Source organism: Stomoxys calcitrans, chromosome 1 (assembly GCF_963082655.1).
Source record: "Stomoxys calcitrans chromosome 1, idStoCalc2.1, whole genome shotgun sequence".
NCBI classification, from domain to species: Eukaryota; Metazoa; Arthropoda; class Insecta; order Diptera; family Muscidae; genus Stomoxys; species Stomoxys calcitrans.
This window is the reverse complement of record NC_081552.1, coordinates 41,411,861-41,431,682: the sequence shown is the minus strand read 5'-3', so window position 1 is coordinate 41,431,682 and position 19,822 is coordinate 41,411,861. Positions and strand designations below refer to the sequence as shown.

The following is a 19,822-nucleotide window of genomic DNA, read 5'->3' as shown; positions in this document are numbered from 1 at the left end:
AATATTTGACCGAATTTGATTTATCATGTTTGGCCAACATTTAAATTTCATATAGTTTGTTTATAAATCGAGTAGAATTAATCAACCGATGGCGAATCATTTTCCTCGTCCGATGTTTTGCTGTTTTTTGATTTCTTAACGCTTTCGTTCTTAAAATGCCGATTTTTGGCGTTTTTTATGGGCTGTTTGATAAGCTGCTCAAATGTGCCGTTGTGGAGTTTACGGCTGCCTCTGTTATGAAAAAATAATATATTAAATTTGTAATTTAAAAATCATGCTCACAATTATTTATACTTACTTTCAATAACGTCCATTAGGTTTCTGTAGTTTTTTAGGGCTTTTTTTCTTGTGGTCAACCCCAACCCGTCAACCCCTTTACAATACCTTTTCCGGCAAGGAGAGATCTTACAGCATTTATTTTAAAATATTATTTTAACAAATTTTATATTTTACTTTCATAATAATACATCATATATACATACAATTGGTAATTTATTTTCGTCATAAATTAGATCATCCATTGCCTTTAAATTTTTTTCTGTCTTTATTGGGAATTTTGATAAGAAGTCCGAGGACATACTGAGGGACGATTTGACAATCGAATTTAAGGTGATATTCTGTTCCCCCCATAGATTGCTGATTATTTAATTGTGATTTGTCATGGTCTCTGTTTAACAAAAAAAGTAAAATAAAATAAAATGGATTAAAATAAAATGAAATAAAATAAAGTACATTAAAATAAAGTAAATAAATCGACTAAATAAATATACCCCCATCCTACGGTGGTGGGTATAGAAATGATAGATTTTAATTACTTACCTAAAATCATATTATTCCGTGCTTCATCTTTTTCTTCCGTTTGCAAAATGAACAAAATATAATTAGTACACAAACTATTTTTTGCACGCATTTATTTCCAATTTTTCATAAATTGTGGGCGAGGATTTTGACAGTTTTTGTTTCTTTGGGGCGCTCATTTTGTGTTGGAGTTACTTAACACACGTGATGTATCTGTGGAATAAGAACAAACACATTTTGATATGGAAGTAGTACAACTTTCGCAATGATGTTTTTGAAAAGATAGGTTTGCTTCCCTTCGTAATCACAATCAGCAAAAGCTATATCCAGTTCTAAAGAATTTAAAGGAATCTTATAAAAATTTTGTAATTGTTTAAATGCCATAGCCTTAAATTTGGATTCTTTTATAATTTTGGTCATTTCCAAAAACTTTTTTTCATTTTTTGCATCTGGTGCACTAATCCAATGTGAACGTACGTTCCGGGAGAAACATTTCTCTCTGTGCAAGGGACATTTTGTCCCAATAATCCCCTTACGGATAGAGGTACGTCCAAATTTTCCGATTTCAAGATTTTCAAAATACTTTGAGTGCATTTAACTGTAGGTTTGTTTTCCAAAAAAACATATCTTTAGCTTTTCGAACAATGAGTTTTCGCTATATTGCGGCAATGTGTGTTCATTCACGGAAATAAGAACATTGAACGTTTCAACACATTCATTATTTAAGCTATTTCGGGCAGTTAAAATATCAGATGTTGGTAAAGAACATGTCGTGGAGGTGGCAGGTTCCTCAGCTTCCACAGGATTCGGACCGGGTGCCTCCAAAAGCTTCATAATTCTCTCCCTTTCTAATTTAACTTTACGGCTATGTTGCCGCTTACCAATCATATTTAATGTGTAAACTTACCTGTTTGTTTTTTGTTGTTGTTGCTTTCAAATAACGATATACAACTTAAAATAAAGCTTAATGATTTTATTTTTTTACAAACACACGCGTTCCTAGATTGCTTATAGTCAAACAAAGCGGGCACGCATGCTTGATACCATCGGCGTTCTCTGCGATTGTTGTAGGCGACCAACTTTTTTTAAGCAACACAACGGATACGCCGATGAAAAACACATTGATTAATTTATTAATTGGCACAGGTGGCTTTTTTGGCCTAGAGACGGACGCTATTGATCGTATCGTAATTACTTTAAGATTTAACAGAATTCTTTTCGTTTCCAAATTTTCTTTTGAATTATTACTTAATCTTTGGTTATTCTTTAACTTCTTATTACCAATAAGTAATTATTTAACTCATTATAGGTAACCCATTATTAGGTATGCTTCGTAAGAAATTGTAGGCATATAGTGTCTTACAGAACTTTTCCTTCATATTCCGATTCCAGTATAGCTTATTATCGGGGCCTACAACTAGTTCGTTGAAGAATAACCCCATTCAGAGATTGGAGTCTGAATGCCGATACCTTATCTACGAGTGAAAAGCACTTGCTTGATCTCCCTGGGATTCAAACTGGAAAAAATTGAAAATAAGTCCACAACTTTTTATCTGTTGATCTGATCTATAAAAGATGTTCTAGACAATTGTAGAGGAGGCTATGCACTGGAAATTTTACAACAATTTTACCCGTATATGTATGCACAAAATAAAAAAAGTAAAAGCGAGCTAAGTTTGGCTGGGCCGAATCTTGGAAACTCACCACCATGGATTCTGCTAAAAATGTATTGAAAATAAATTTAGTTGAAGGGCATCATTTTATTCTACATACCAAACTTCTGTCAAACCAGCAAAAAATAAAACTTCTAGGAACAGCCAAATCGGACAAAAATTGCGGCTGGTAAGGGCTAAAGAAGTCAAATCGGCAGATCGGTTTATATATGAGCTTTATCTAAATCTGAAAAGATATGGGCCATTTGCAATCCTCAACGACCTATATCAATTTTAAATAACTGTGCAAAATTTCAACGAAAGCTTGCGGACCTCTTTCCCAAAATTGCAAATCTCCCCGGTCTTTCAGGGTTTTTCTTGGGCTGATTTCCTTTCTCGAAGAGGACAACTATCTTCGAAAGACCAAATGCAGTCGTAATTTTGTTGAAATTTGGGACAGTGAGTTCTGTTGGGTTCTTCGACACCCTTCTTACATTTGGCCCAGATCGGCCCATATTTGGATATAGCTGCCATATAGACTGATCTCTCGATTTAAGGTCTTGCGCCCATAAAAGGTGCATTTGTTGTCCGATGTCGCCGAAATTTGGGACAGTGAGTTGTGTTAGGCCCATCAACATTCTTTGCATATAGCTGCCATATAGACCAATCTCTTTATTTAAAGTCTTGGCCCCACACAAGGCACATCTATAATCCGATTTCACTCAAATTTGACAGTGACAATGACTTGTACTTATAAGGCCACTTAATATCCGTGTTGAAATTGGTGCAAATCGGACCATATTTCGATAAATCTGCTAAGGGGGCATTAATTATACATTTTTCTCCCGGATTATGACGAAAGGTGGTTTACATATATGCCCGAGTAATTTGCGAATACGCCTCTATGATACAAGTACCCCATTTAACACACTCGACAACCCTGTCTATAAGCTGTACTTAACCCAATGCATGTATTCGTGTAATGACTACTTCCATGATAGCACATGATTTAGTGCATCTGTTGGAAGTTGTATTGATGAAACAATTACACTACTTCCATTATAGCACATGATTTAGTGCATCTGTTGGAAGTTGTATTGATGGCTTCGATCGCTAGACAACGGCAACGGCTCTCGCTGTTGCTCCGTTCGACCAGGTTCGAATCCCGACCGGGCACTGCCAAATTTTTTCATTTAAAATTTAAAAAGTGTTCATATTGAAAAACGTGTCTACAAATAACTCTTCTGTAACTTGTAGTATTTCTTACAACATATAACAGAAATAAATTATATAAAATTTTTAAAATTAAATTAAAAGTTAAAATTAAAATTAAACTAAAGTGAAAGCACACATGCTGAGCTGCCACATATAAAATGTTTGTGTTCCTTTTGTTACCCACCACCGAAGGATGGGGGTATATTCATTTTGTCATTCCGTTTGCAACACATCGAAATATCCATTTCCGACCCTATAATGTATATATATTCTTGATCAGCGTAAAAATCTAAGACGATCTAGACATGTCCGTCCGTCTGTCTGTTAAAATCACGCTACAGTCTTCAAAAATTGATATATTGAGCAGAAACTTTGCACAGATTCTTTTTTTGTCTATAAGCAGGTTAAGTTCGAAGATGGGCCAAATCGGACTATATCTAGATATAGCCCCCATATAGACCGATCCTCGAATTTAGGGTCTTAGACCCATAAAAGCCACATTTATTATCCGATTTTGCTGAAATTTGAGACAGTGAGTTATGTTAGGCCCCCTTACATCCTCCGTCAATTTGGCTTATATCGGTCCAGATTTGGATATAGCTGCCATATAGACCGATCCTCCAATTTAGGGTCTTAGAATCATAAAAGCCACATTTATTATCCGATTTTGCTGAAATTTGGGATAGTGAGTTGTCTTTGCCCCTTCGACATCCTTCGTCAATTTTGCCCAGATCGGTACAGATTTGGATATAGCTGCCATATAGTCCGATCCTCCGATTTAGGGTCTTAGACCCATAAAAGCCACATTTATTATCCGATTTTGCTAAAATTTGGGACAGTGAGTTGTGTTAGGTCCTTCGACATCCTTCGTTAATTTGGCTCAGATCGGTCCAGATTTTGATATAGCTGCCATATAGACCGATCCCCCGATTTAGGGTCTTAGACCCATAAAAGCCACATTTATTATCCGATTTTGCTGAAATTCGGGACAGTGAGTTGTGTTAGGCCCTTCGACATCCTTCGTTAATTTGGCTCAGATCGGTTCAGATTTGGATATAGCTGCCATATAGACCGATCTCTCGATTTGAGGTTCGGAGCCCATAAAAGGCGCATTTACTGTCCGATGTCGCCGAAATTTGGGACTGTGAGTTGTGATGAAACTTTCGATATTATTTTTTTTCAATTTGGCTCAGATCGGTTCAGTTTTGGATATAGCTGCCATATAGACCGATCTCTTGATTTAAGGTTTTGGGGCCATAAAAGGCGCGTTTATTGCCCGATTTCGCTGAAATTTGGGACAGTGAGTTGTCTTGGGCCCTTCGACATCCTTTGTCAATTTGGCTCAGATCGGTTCAGATTTGGATATAGCTGCCATATAGACCGATCTCTCGATTTGAGGTTCGGAGCCCATAAAAGGCGCATTTACTGTCCGATGTCGCCGAAATTTGGGACTGTGAGTTGTGATGAAACTTTTGATATTATTTTTCAATTTGGCTCAGATCGGTTCAGTTTTGGATATAGCTGCAATATAGACCAATCTCTTGATTTAAGGTTTTGGGGCCATAAAAGGCGCATTTATTGCCCGATTTCGCTGAAATTTGGGAGAGTGAGTTGTGTTAAGCTCTTCGACATTTATCTGAAACTTGGTCGAAATCGGTCCAGATTTGGATATGGCTGCCATATAGACATATATCTTGACAAAAAGCCTTGGCCCAATAAAAGGCGCATTTATAATCCGATTTCACTGAAATTTGACACAGTGATGTATGTTAGCCTTTTCGACATCCGTGTCGTTTATGGTTCAGAGCGGTTTATTTTTAGATATAGCTACTAAAAAGAGCAACATTTTGTTTTATACAGTTGAACAATGACTTTTACTTATTATTGTAGTATTTGGTCCAAATCGGAACATATTTCGATATAGCTGCTATGGGTTATAAGGTATGCATTTTTCCCCGGATTTGACGAAAGGTGGTTTACATATATACCCGAGGTGGTGGGTATCCAAAGTTCGGCCCAACCGAACTTAACGCCTTTTTACTTGTTTGTACTTTTTTTGTTTCACTCCACTTTTATTTGCATTTTCTAAGACAACTTTACGTATATGTTTCTGAAAGCTCTTCTAAATACCTTTCATTTCTGATACAACTTGCTATATAACTAGTTTTAAAGAATGAAGTTTATCAAAGTAAAGTAGAGCAAAAAATTCGGCATGTAAAAGACAAAAAAATTTAAAAACTATTCAACGACTCAACGAACCCCTGACTGACAGTTTATTATCATTTTTAATAAAAACTGTTATTTTTCTCCTTTTGAACGTGTTTTCTATTGAAGTAAAACAAAAATATGTCAAAACTCATTGGTCATTGGAACCATGCCAAGGAATTGGATACGCTGTGCCCAAAAAATGTGAGCTTTCTTGGTACGCTCCAGAATATGACTCTTCCAGATAATCAACAAGATGATCAACCCTTAGTATTCGCCTTGTCGGATATCGAAATAGTTTCTTTAAGGTAACTTGAAAACGCTTCCTCCTCTTTTTAATTAGTATATAACAAAATTCTCTACTAGAAGATCTTTCCTGCTTGCCAGTAGCACCTGTAACATATGTATGACTACACATTAAACGAACAATTATTAATCAGTGGGCAACATTAAGATAACGACTAACCGAGAAATCAATAGCAATTCGGAACCATTAACAATTTCAATTTCATTTTTTTTTTTTTTGAAACCCTTCAGCTCCGAGGGATACAAGAACAATTTTCCCATTCCAGCAGAAAGAAAGACATTATTGGCAACTTTTTTCTCTGAATTTCTAGACAAACAGTCATGTTTAAATTCCATATTTTTCCTTACAACAAACACGTCTTTGAAATTAAGTCATATTTATTGTAAAAAAAACTCTAGTCAACAAAGTCCGTGTCTGGTTACGTTAATAATTGAAAGACATTTTAATAGCCGAAAACACAAAACACTTAGCAAGAAACGCATGACATCTAAACAAAACTAAAAGCATGAAATTAACGAAAAACCATGCTGGGAAATTAAGTCAAATGAGAAGAAAATTTAATGGAATTGATGACAGTAAAATTACGAAGAAAATTGCCAATTTCATAGTAACTCCACACACAAAGTCCAGAGTTGGCAATATTTTGTATCCAAAGGACAAAAGTAAATAAAAATTCACAGGAATTTCAAGGCTTTTTCCAGACCAAAGAAACAATTTATTGTTAAGAACATTAATTCATGCTTTTTCCTATGTATGTCACAAATTTAGAGAAATCCTTTTGTGGCTCTCTGCCATATCATAGGATGCATGAAAATCGTTACAGGAAATATTAGCCATAACTAAACATCTGTCTCGAATCTCTGAATTGACTTGACTTTTTGTTGAAAATTTGCTTATGGAGTGTCAAACGTATGGAACAAATCGATTCGGTTGGTCTCAATGATGGAACACAAAAGTCAAAGATTTTTTAGTTTGTCTCACAAATTCTTTAGAATAAAAAGTTCATAATTTACCATGAAGCTATGGAGCAAGCAAAAGGCAGCCAGACAATGTCTTTGAGACTCATTCAAAGGCAGCGTAACAAATTTGCTTAGGAAACAAAAGTGGAAGGTTGCAGTAGTTACTACTTCAGTCGCTTGCACCGGCAGCCAACATGTTGTGCACATGCGCACGCTCTGGTAGCAAGGATATCGCAGAGACACACTTATTGTCATATATGTATGTCTGGGACAAAAATCTTCTGGCACTGCTAAATGTTCGCTGGCAATTCGTTCTGCTCCCTATTGTCCCTCATACTGTGTTCTCAATCATTGTGCTGATCAGTGTCCTTGTTGTTTTGTTCTTACATTTGAGTAATACAATGATGCCATGGTTTTCTTATTCTTGTTGGATTCTTTGTCACGCCTCATTAAAACTTTTTATTCAACAGAAATTCGGCCACACACAAATCGATTTGCTACAAATCATTGCATTTCAATGCCAAACAGCCCAACTATTTGGCTAGCCAAAAACTTGGGGCGAGTTTTGTGTAGTTCGCTGTCGAACAAAATTTGTTACAGCTGTTTGCTATGGGCAATTCTAAAACTTTATGCCATTTTTAAAGCGTGACCATGACTAGAAATTTTAGAATTGACTTTAATGTCGGCAAAATTGTCCAGGACTTTTGTACTGGCAACACACTATGAAATTTGCAATTTCCTACTAATTTTATTGTCATCATAGAATATTTTTTCGGAAATGTCTTATTTTCGTTTGGACAGGCAATTTCTAAAGAAATGTTTGTTGTGTTCCTTGGTTTCTTGGGAAATTTCATGCTTAATGTCAAATTTCACGAAATTTAACTTCTCAGATCTTCAAAATTTCCTAATAAACTTTATGTTCGATGGCAAATTGAAATGTCCTTAAAAGATAATTATCATAAGATGGAGTGATTGCGAGGATGGCCAGATTTCAACATTTTGATTTTCTTGTCCATATTAACTAGACATCTTAAACATGTGCAAATGCATATAATTTTTGGAGCATAGGTACAAAAATTTGAGAGCATAGAAATTCCTTTCATCGAATGTAAGTTGAGAAAACGCTAAGAAATTTCTACACATCTTGCATAATTTCATAAAAACTGTTTGCATATTTTGCATAGTTTTGAGATATTCAATATTTGTTACCATCAAAAACGCGAGATTTTGATGATTTGAAACACACATCTGGTAAAGCTATTGAAGGAACCCCGCAACCCAAACTCACTCAGACATATTAGCTTAATATCTTGCTCAAATCAAAGGAATATGCGAGTACAATATGAATCTGGCAATCAGTTTTTTAACCATTTCGACCTCGACTTCAATTTCGCTGAAATTTAAAACAACATCTATGTAAAATTTTATATAGAACATATCTATTGGGTTGCCCAAAAAGTAATTGCGGATTTTTTAAAAGAAAGTAAATGCATTTTTAATAAAACTTAGAATGAACTTTAATCAAATATGCTTTTTTACACTTTTTTCTAAAGCAAGCTAAAAGTAACAGCTGATAACTGACAGAAGAAAGAATGCAATTACAGAATCACAAGCTGTGAAAAAATTTGTTAACGCCGACTATATGAAAAATCCGCAATTACTTTTTGGGCAACCCAATATTTATATAAAAATGAACTTGTGTTTGTTTGTGGGTTTGTAAATTTGTTTGTTCCGTATAGACTCCAAAACGGCTGAACCGATTTCTTTCAAATTTTCACAGATTGTGGGTAATGATCCAGAAGGAGCAATAGGCTACATAATATATTGATATCGCTAGGGGGGCCGACCCTAAAAGTACCACCTCAAAATAAAAGTGAACCGATCGGGACAATATGGGATTCAAATGAAAGGTATTGCGGAGTAAACTACAAATTTCATATTAATAATTGGATCCAAGTAACTGGGGTGCCGCCACGACCCCAAAACCCCCTAAAATAGGTTTATTAGACGATAATGACAATATGGGACTCGAATAAAAGGTGTTCGGGAGTAGATTATGAAAATGGTCAGTAAGGAGGAAAAGGCTTTTTAGTTTGTCGGTATTGGAAAGGGGCGGATCCTCCCCCGTTACCCCAAATACACCACTTAAAATCACAAGTGGACCGATAGGGACAATATGGGTATCAAATGAAAGGTATTGGGGAGTAGAATACGAATATGGTATTAAAAATTGGGATGAAGATGCGAGGGGTCGTCCATCCCCAAAAACTCCCCAAAAACAAACATATTGGGCGTAAATATCAATATGGGACTCAAATGGAAGGCATTCGGAACTAGACTACGAATAGGACATAAAAAATGAGGTCCAACTAATTGGGGGTGGCCCCCACCCCCAAATGAGAATATAATTCGATCATAGCTAGATGAGCCTCAAATGAAGTGTATTTGATAGCAGATTACGAATATGACATTAAACTATGTGTACAAGAATCTAGGTGGCGCATTACTTCCCAAAGTCGCCTCCAATAGTTTATTTGACCCATTAAAACAATGGGGGATCAAGTGATAGATATTTTGAAGTGGAGTGCGTTATTCAAATTTGTGCTCAAGTAGCACATGGAGTGAGGCGCACAATTGTCCTACGCCCCCACCAAACGGCTGTATACACAAATTATGACAATATGGGGTTCAATTTAAAGTACTAGTTTGTGGACTACGAATATGAAATCTTTTTCTGCTCATATATCTAGCGGACCACATCACCCCAAAACAGTTGATCAGTTATAATGACCTAATAGGATACTGCCGCCATACCCCCAAAGTTATGACGTTCAGTGTGATAGGAGCAGTTGCAAACCTTAACGTCATGGTGGCCGCCATTTTTAGCTCATCGACAAGGAGCCTTCTTTCCCCATACAATTGCAAACAACATGCTGCTGGACGATACTTTCATGATTAAAAGTGTTGCACGGTTTAATTACTAAGAACTGTCGCCACCGCACCTTATATAAAGACCGGCAAATTGGTTCTTTACCACTGAGAATCGTTTAATATGGCAATTTGATTTGATTTAAAAGATTTAGCCTTTATGACTATTCAACAGGCAGCCATATAGTCAGTTATAGACAACTAACACATGATGATCAATGTTATCAGCGCTAAGCCGCTCCAAGCGAGTAGCAAACAAGTAAAAAGGCGTTAAGTTTGGCTGGGCCGAATTTTGGATACCCACCACCTCGGGAATATACGTAAACCACCTTTCATCAAAATCCGGTGAAAATTGTATACATTTTGTCCCATAGCAGTTATATCAAAATATGTTCCAATTTGGCCAAATTCTTATAAGTTCAAATCATTGTTCAATTGTGTATAACAAAATATTGGTCTTTTAGTAGCTTTATCTAAAAATAAACCGATCTGAGCTACATACGACACGGATTTCGAAAAGCCTAACATAAGTCACTGTGTCAAATTTCAGTGAAATCGGATTATAAATGCGCCTTTTATGGGGCCAAAACTTTCAATCGAGATATCGGTCTATATGGCAGCTATATCCAAACCTAAACCGATTTAGCCCAAGTTTCAGAAAAATTCCAAAGGGCCTAACTCAACTCACTGTCCCAAATTTCGGCGAAATCGGACAATAAATGCGCCTTTTATGGGCCCAAAACCTTATATCGAGAGATTGGTCTATATGGCAGCTATATTCAAATCTGGACTGATCTGGGCCATATTGCAGAAGGAAGTCGAAGGGCTTAACCTAACTCACTGTCCTGAATTTCGGCGACACAAGACAATAAATGCACCTTTTATGGGCCCAAAACCTTAAATAGAGAGATCGGTCTATATGGCAGCTATATCCAAATCTTAACCGATCTGTGGCATATTGCTGGATTATGTCGAGGGGCTAAATTTAACTCACTGTCCCAAATTTCGGCGACATCGGACAATAAATGAGCATTTAATGGGCCCAAAACCTGAAATCGAGGAATCGGTCTATATGGCAGCTATATCTGCACCAAATTAATGAGAAATATCAAAGAGCCTAACACAATTTACTGTCCCAAATTTCAGCAAAATCGGATAATAAATGTGGCTTCTATGGGCCTAAGACCCTAAATCGGAGGATTGGTCTATATAGCAGCTATATCCAAATTAGGACCGATCTGAGCCAAATAGACGAAGGATGTCGAAGGGCCTAACACAACTCACTGTCTCAAATTTCAGCAAAATCGGATAATATATGTGGCTTTTATGGGCCTTAGACACTACATCGGATGATTGGTCTATATGGGGGTTATATGAAGATATAGTCCGATATTGCCCATCTTCGAACTTAACCTGCTTATGGACAAAAAAAGAACCTGTGCAAAATTTCAGCTCAATATCTCTACCTTCTCTACCACCCACCTTCGGTGGTGGGTATAAAAAGCAGATGGGAGAAATGTCGAATTCTCAGTCGTTTATCCTTGCGCAAGCACAGGATCCGAGGCGACATGGAACGGAGAACTTTTAAGTTATTTTATTAACATTTTGGGTATAAAAGTCTAAACCTTACTCTTATAAAGAAAAACGTCATCTGTTTGCCAATGGATGCGGTGCAGTGGAGCGGGTTTGAATGAAAATTTAGCTCAAAGATTGTAAGCCTCGCACACATTTTTTTCGTTTTCCCATTAGATTCGTTCGCTTAATCATTGAAAACAGCTGATTTTATAAAGGGAAAATAGTTGTTTTCAATGACTTGGCGCACGAATACAGTGACAACAAGTAAAAGCGGGAAAAGTTCAGCCGAGCCAAATCGTACATACCCTCTACCATGGATCTCATTTGTCATTTTTTTGCCCGATATCTCTCTATAGGTAAACAAAGGATATTGGATATAAATTGCAAAGCTATTGGAGTTATCAACCAATTCGGAACATGCTTAGTTTGGCTGTTGGAGACCATAGTAGATGTCATTGCGCAAAATGTCAGCAAAAATTGGATTAGAATTGGGCCCTATAGTGGCTTAAGAATTAAAATCGGGAGATCGGTTCATATGGGAGCTATATCAGGGTATGGACCCATTCAGACTATATTTGGCACGTATGTGGAAGGTCATAGGAGAAGTCCTTAAAATAATGTTTAGCTAAATCGCATAAGCATTTCACCCTCTAGAGGCTCAAACAGTCAAATTAGGAGATCGGTTTATATGGGAGCTACATAAAGTTTTAAAGCGATTTGAACCATACTAAGCACAGATGTTGGAAGTCAAAATAAAATATCTTATAAAAATTTTGAGACAAATCAGATAAGAATTGCGGCGATTAGGGGCTCAAGAGTTTAGGTTCCAAAATCGGTTTTTATGGCAGCTTTATCAAAACATAGACCAATATGACTATGGCCAATTTAAAATCCCAACTGACCTACACTAATAGCAAGTATTTGTGCAAAATTTCATGCGACTAGCTTTCTCCCTTCGAAAGTTAGCGTGCTTTCGACAGATGAACTAACCGACATGACTAAATCGACTTAGAATGTCAAGACGATCAAAAATATACATATATACTTTGTTGGGTCTCAGATGCATATTTCGATGCCTTACAAACGAAATGACGAAATTAGATTATGATGGAGGGTATAAAACAAATTTAGTGGTTTAAGCCGTACGTTTTTGTACTGAAGTCATAAATGGATAAAGATTATTGTCACAACTATTACTGAAGGAATATCCAGTGCTCAAATTTTTATACCCTCCACCATAAGATGAAGGGTATACTAATTTCGTCATTCTGATTGTAACTACTCGATATATTCGTCTGAGACCCCATAAAGTATATATATTCTTGATCGTCTCGAAATTTTATGTCGATCTAGCCATGTCCGTCCGTCTGTCCGTCCGTCCGTCTGTCGAAAGCACGCTATCTTCCGAAGGAGTAAAGCTAGCCGCTTGAAATTTTGCACAAATACTTCTTATTAGTGTAGGTCGGTTGGTATTGTAAATGGGCCATATCGGTCCATGTTTTGATATAGCTGCCATATAAACCGATCTTGGGTCTTGACTTCTTGAGCCTCTAGAGAGCACAATTCTTATCCGATTGGGATGAAATTTTGCACGACGTGTTTTGTTATGACATACAACAACTGTGCCAAGTATGGTTCAAATCGGTTTATAACCTGATATAGCTGCCATATACACCGATCTTGGGTCTTGACTTCTTGAGCCTCTAGAGTGCGCAATTCTTATCCTATTGGAATGAAATTTTGCACGACGTGTTTTGTTATGACATTAAACAACTGTGCCAAGTATGGTTCAAATCGGTTCATAACCTGATATAGCTGCCATATACACCGGTCTGGGGTTTTGAATTCTTGAGCCTCTAGAGTGCGCAATTCTTATCCGATTGGTATGAAATTTTGCACGACGTGTTTCGTTACGATATCCAACAACTGTGCCAGGTATGGTTCAAATCGGTCCATAACCTTATATAGCTGTCATATAAACCGATCTTGGGTCTTGACTTCTTCAGCCTCTAGAGGCAATTCTTATCCAATTTGAATGAATTTCGGCACGTAGTATTTTGTTATGATATCCAACAACTGTGCCAAATATGGTTCAAATCGATTCATAACCTGATTTAGCTGTCATATAAACAGATCTGGGATCTTGACTTCTTGAGCTTCTAGAGGGCGCAATTCCTATCCGATTTGGCTGAAATTTCGCAAGACGTTTTTATTGTTACTTTCAACAACTGTGTCAAATAAAGTACAAGTCGGTTCATAACCTGATATAGCTGCCATATAAACCGATCTGGGATTTTGAATTCTTGAGCCTCTATAGGTCGCAATTATTATCCGATTTGCCAGAAATTTTGTACGACGGATTCTTTCATGACCATCAACATACGTGTTTACTATGGTCTTAATCGGTCCATAGCCCGATACAGCTCCCATAGAAATCGATCTCTCTATTTTACTTTTTGAGCTCACAAAGAGCGCAATTCTTATTCGAATTGGCTGACATTTTACACAGGTCTCCAGGTCTCGCTCTAATAGCAGAGCAAATCTTTTCTTATATCCTTTTTTTGCCCAAGAAGAGATGCCGGGAAAAGAACTCGACAAATGCGATCCATGGTGGAGGGTATATAAGATTCGGCCCGGCCGAACTTAGCACGCTTTTACTTGTTCGTTTTGTCATTCGATTCGTTCGCTAAATCATTGAAAACAGCTGATTTTATAAAGGGAAAATAGTTGTTTTCAATAACTTGGCGCACGAATACAGTGACAACAAGTAAAACCGGGAAAAGTTCAGCCGAGCCAAATCTTACATACCCTCTACCATGGATCTCATTTGTCATTTTTTTGCCAGATATCTCTCTATAGGTAAACAAAGGATATTGGATATAAATTGCAAAGCTATTGGAGTTATCAACCAATTCGGAACATGCTTGGTTTGGCTGTTGGAGACCATAGTAGATGTCATTGCGCAAAATGTCAGCAAAAATTGGATTAGAATTGGGCCCCATAGTGGCTTAAGAATTAAAATCGGGTATGGACCCATTCAGACTATATTTGCCACGTATGTGGAAGGTCATAGGAGAAGTCCTTAAAATAATGTTTAGCCAAATCGCATAAGCATTTCGCCCTCTAGAGGCTCAAACAGTCAAATTAGGAGATCGGTTTATATGGGAGCTACATAAAGTTTTAAAGCGGTTTGAACCATACTTAGTACAGATGTTGGAAGTCATAATAAAATATCTTATACAAAATTTGTGACAAATCGGATAAGAATTGCGGCGTTTAGGGGCTTAAGAGATCAAGATTCAAAATCGGTTTATATGGCAGCTATGTGAAAACATAGACCAATATGACCCATATAAAATCCCAACTGACCTACACTAATAGGAAGTATTTGTGCAAAATTTCATGCGCCTAGCTTTCTCCCTTCGAAAGTTAGCGTGCTTTCGACAGATGGACTAACCGACATGACTAAATCGACTTAGAATGTCAAGACGATCAAAAATATACATATATACTTTGTTGGGTCTCAGATGCATATTTCGATGCTTTACAAACGAAATGACGAAATTAGATTATGATGGAGGGTATAAAACAAATTTAGTGGTTTAAGCCGTACGTTTTTGTACTGAAGTCATAAATGGATAAAGATTATTGTCACAACTATTATTGAAGGAATATCCAGTGCTCAAATTTTTTCTGATATTTTTAGCGAAGATGCTTACCCATGCGACGGTGACATTAGATAGACTGAAAAAAAGTGGAAATTAGATTTATTTTAATAATAGACAAAATGATGACAATTTGATTGGAAATAACAGCGAGCATCACTAACAACAAATTCAGCGCCATGTATTGGGAGATAGAAATTATTTGAATAGCCAAGCAAATCCTTATAGTAACCTACAAACAAAATTTGGTATCCAAATTTCGGATGGGGTACCTAGGAGCCGTCCCACCCCTAAAGCCTTCCAAATATATATATATATTCCAATCACGACAATATGTGACTCAAATGAAAGGTATATAAGAGTAGAAAACTTATCTGATATCCAATTGTCGGACCTAGTGTTTGGGGGACCACCCCAACCCCCCAAAACCCCCCTAAATCGGACATATTTACTGACAATGGCAATATGGGACTCAAATGGATGGTATTTGCGAGTAGATTACGAATTGATATTCAAATGTGGGACGAAGTTTCTGGGGGTCCCCCTTCCCCAAAACACCCCCCAAAGGGGACATATTTACGAACATAGCAATATGGGGCTCAAATGAAAATTCTTTGGGAGTAAAGCACGAATCTGATAACAATATTTTGGAAAAGTGTTAATAGACCACCCCAACCCCATAAAACCACCTAAATAGGACGTGTTTGCTGACCATTGGAATATGATATATATTTTCAGGGCCAAGTCACTGAGTGGCCACCCCATCCCTCAAAACAGCCCCCAAAACGATCATGTTTCTCGACTATGGAAATATGGGGCTCAAATGAAAGGTAGTTGGGAATAGACTACAAATGGGATATCAACATTCGGGACGAACTGTCTAACCGACGTCCCACCTGCAAATAGAACGTATTTGCTCACCATTACAATTTGGGGCTTAAAGAAAGTGGAGCTCGATATTTAGAGTTGTTAGGCACATACCCCAAACCGGACATATTTGCTAACTTTTTCAGTAAGAGGTTTAAATAAAAGGTATTTGAGATTACCAAATGTATTTGTATCTAAATTTGAGGCCAATGGCAATATGGGGTTCAAATAAATGATATTTGAGAGAAGAGCAAGATGCTGATATATTTACAGGGCTAAATGTTTACCGCCCATGTCAATTTGGGCCTCAAGTGAAAGCTATTGGGGAGTAGAGCACGAAATTGGTACCCACTTTCAGAACCAATGTTCTGGGTGTCTACCCTTTCCCCAAAAACAACCCACAAACAGGAATTATTTACTGACCGACGCAATAAGAGGCTCGAATAAAGGTATTTGGGAGTATAATATGAATCAAATATCCAAAAGAGGGACCATGTATTTGGGGCACCGCCCCTTCCCCCAAAACACCCGCCCAAATAGTAAAAAATTACCGACAATGGTAATATGTGGCTCAAATGAAAGGTATTTGAGATTTAAAAACGAATTTAATGAACAATTTGGGGCCAAGTGCCTGCGGAACGCCTCATCCCATAAACTCCCCTTAAACCAATGGCAATATGGGATTTAAAAAATGGTTCTTGAGGTTAAAGCACGATGCTAATATTTTTTCGGGGCTAAGTGTCTGGAAGACCACCTCAATCCACAAAACATCCCTAAATTGGACATACATACATATTTACAAGCAATTTGGGGCTCAAATGAAAGGTATTTGGGAGTAGGGTACGCAATTCATACCCACTTACGGGGCCACGTTTCTGTGGTTCCATACCTCCCCCTTAGCCCACCAACCACCACCCTGAGGCACTTCCCACTACCAAACTCCATATGAGAATATCGGGCTCCAATGAACTCTTTTAAGCCAAAATAAGACTTTAACATCCAAACTTAAATGACCATAAACCCTTCGAGCGATTTCATAGACGAATAATGATCATATGGATTTCAGATAAAGGCATTTATATTGTTATACTGTTTCTCAACACATACTATTTCCATTGCTTGACATTTTACTCAAAGCTCTTTAATTGTCAAAAATAAATATTCAAAGGATAATTTTGTCCCCATACTTATCACAGTTATTGGAAGTCATAACAACACACCTCATGCAAAATTTCAGCCTAATCGGATGAGAATTGCGAAGTTAAGATCCAAGATCGGTTTATATACCTAAGTATGGTTCTACCTAAGTATTCTTATCCGATTTGAATGAAATTTTGCACGCAGTGTTTTGGGATCACTTCCAACAACTACGCCAATCGGTCGATATTTTGATATAGCTGCCATATAACCGATCTGGGGTCTTTACTTCTTGAGCCTCTAGAGGGCGCAATTCTCGTCCGATTTAACTGAAATTTTGCACGTAGTGTTTTGGTAGTACTTCCAACAACTGTGCTAAGTATGATTCAAATCGGTTCATAATCTGGTATAGCTGTCATATAAACCGATCGTGGATCTTGACTTCTTGAGCCAATTGAACGCGCAATTCTCATCCGATTTGGCTGAAATTTTGCATGAGGTGTTTTGTTATGACTTCCAATAACTGTGCTAAGTATGGTGTAAATCGATATAGAACCTGATATAGCTGCCATATAAACCGATCTGGGATCTTGACTTCTTGACCCTCTAGAGGGCGCAATTCTCATCCGATTTGGCTGAAATTTTGTACATGGGCTTCTCTCTTGACCTTCAACATATGTGTCTAGTATGGTCTGAATCGATCAATAGCTTGATACAGCTCCCATATAAACCTATCTCCCGATTTTGCTTCTTGAGCCCCTACAACGCGCAATTCTTATCCGAATGAACTGAAATATTACACAATGACTTCTACAATGTCAATCAGCATTCATTTATGGTCCGAATCGGACTATAACTTGTTATAGCTCCAAAGGCATAACAGTTCTTATTCAATATTCTATGTTTGTCTAAAAAGAGATACCGCGCATAGAACTCGACAAATGCGATCAATGGTGGAGGGTATATAAGATTCGGCCCGGTCGAACTTAGCACTCTCTTACTTGTTTTTCTCTTATTGTGTTAAAAACAACTCAAATGTTTATATGAGCTATGCCAAAGGGACCAGAGCCTTAAACAAAACATCGACTCTTCTTTAAACACACATGTTAGTAAATATTTTCATAAGAATCCTAACTGTTTATGTTAGAGAGGGGTTTAAAGAAAGTAAACGCAAAAAATAAACAAGAAGCACATTTTGTAAAAAATTTGTGATCAGAAGTAATGGGTTGTTCTTAGCTGACATGTGCCAGCCCACAAGAAACATATGATCTATCTTTAGAAACCCTTTGCGAGGTATTGGAAAATGATTCCCTTAAATTCCCTTAAATCAACAAATCAACTTACGACCCTTCCATTAGCCACCCTATCTCATGTAATATCTCCAAATAAAAACAAAAAACATATTTTAATATTCTGCGGTGCTAGTATTTTTATTGGCTTTCATTGCAATGAAGTGAATCCCAATTCGATTTCCCAATAATATTTTGCTTATTCCTTTGCCATTTTCCACTTCCTCGTTCATCAGTATCAAATTGGAGACTAAAATGTTGGCAAACTTTTACTTGCCAAGATTATCAGTTAATCCACTTATTGTCTGCAAAATCGGTTCAGGATTGGCAGAAGCAAATGCCAAGACACTCATGATAGCTACAGCAATGGTGGCGTAGAATTTCATTTTGGACTAAGGTAGAAAGAGTTTGATAATAAAACAGGAAAATACTCAGTTAATTGTTTTTCAAATTACCTTTTATAAAGTGTTAGTTTTTTGCTTGGATATCCAAAGAAAACTGTATGATTTTCAAGGTGCTTCGAATGGCTTTTATAGCAAAAATATTGTTGTCGAAAAATAATACTTGTGGCAACAATTTTTACTATATTCTGCACGACAATTTTAAGTAATTAACGATAAAGAGGGCACAACAAATTGTAGAGAACTATTTTATAGGCCAATTAAAAATTTTATTTCAAGCATTTAACAATCTAGACAAGTAAGAGCGTGCTAAATATGGCCGGGCCGAATCTTATATATATCGATATCTCTTTTAAGGTAACTAAAGAATAATGGATAAGAACTGTTATGCTATTGGAGCTATATCAAGTTATAGTCCGATTCGAATCATAAATGAATTGAAGACTATTGTAGAAGTCATTGTGTAATATTTCAGTCCATTCGTATAAGAATTGTGCCTTGTAGGGGCTCAAGAAGCAAAATAGGGAGATGGGTTTATATGGCAGCTATATCCAAATCTGAACCGATATGGCATAACTTCAAGCGGCTAGCCTTACGCGTTCTTGAGCCCATGGAAGCTGCAATTTTTGTATGATTTGGCTGGAATTTTGCATGTAGTGTTCACTTACTATTTACAACAACTGTGCCAAGTATAGTCCAAATCGCTTTTTAACCTGATATAGCTCTCATATAAACAGATCTTCCTATTTGACTTCTTGAACGATTCTTCTCTAAATCCGTCTATAACCTCAAATATAGCTCCCATATCAACCGATCTCTCGATT

At 37.0% G+C, this 19,822-nt stretch overlaps 2 long non-coding RNA genes across 2 annotated transcripts in view; both read right to left on the bottom strand.

Annotated features, from left to right (window-relative positions):
• Nucleotides 1-479: 479 nt before the first annotated feature.
• Nucleotides 480-19,822, bottom strand: part of LOC131994316 (uncharacterized) — a 39,874-nt gene continuing 20,531 nt past the window's right edge. Inside the window, exons 2-3 of the long non-coding RNA XR_009396627.1 lie at nt 820-1,011; nt 480-667 (exon numbers count right to left, since the gene is read on the bottom strand). This is a non-coding gene — a long non-coding RNA (uncharacterized LOC131994316). The remainder of the gene's footprint in view (nt 668-819; nt 1,012-19,822) is intronic.
• On the bottom strand, nt 18,710-19,700 carry LOC131994314 (uncharacterized). The gene is made up of 2 exons (XR_009396622.1): nt 19,053-19,700; nt 18,710-18,989 (listed from the first exon to the last, which is right to left on the bottom strand). It is a non-coding gene; the product is annotated as an uncharacterized LOC131994314 (long non-coding RNA).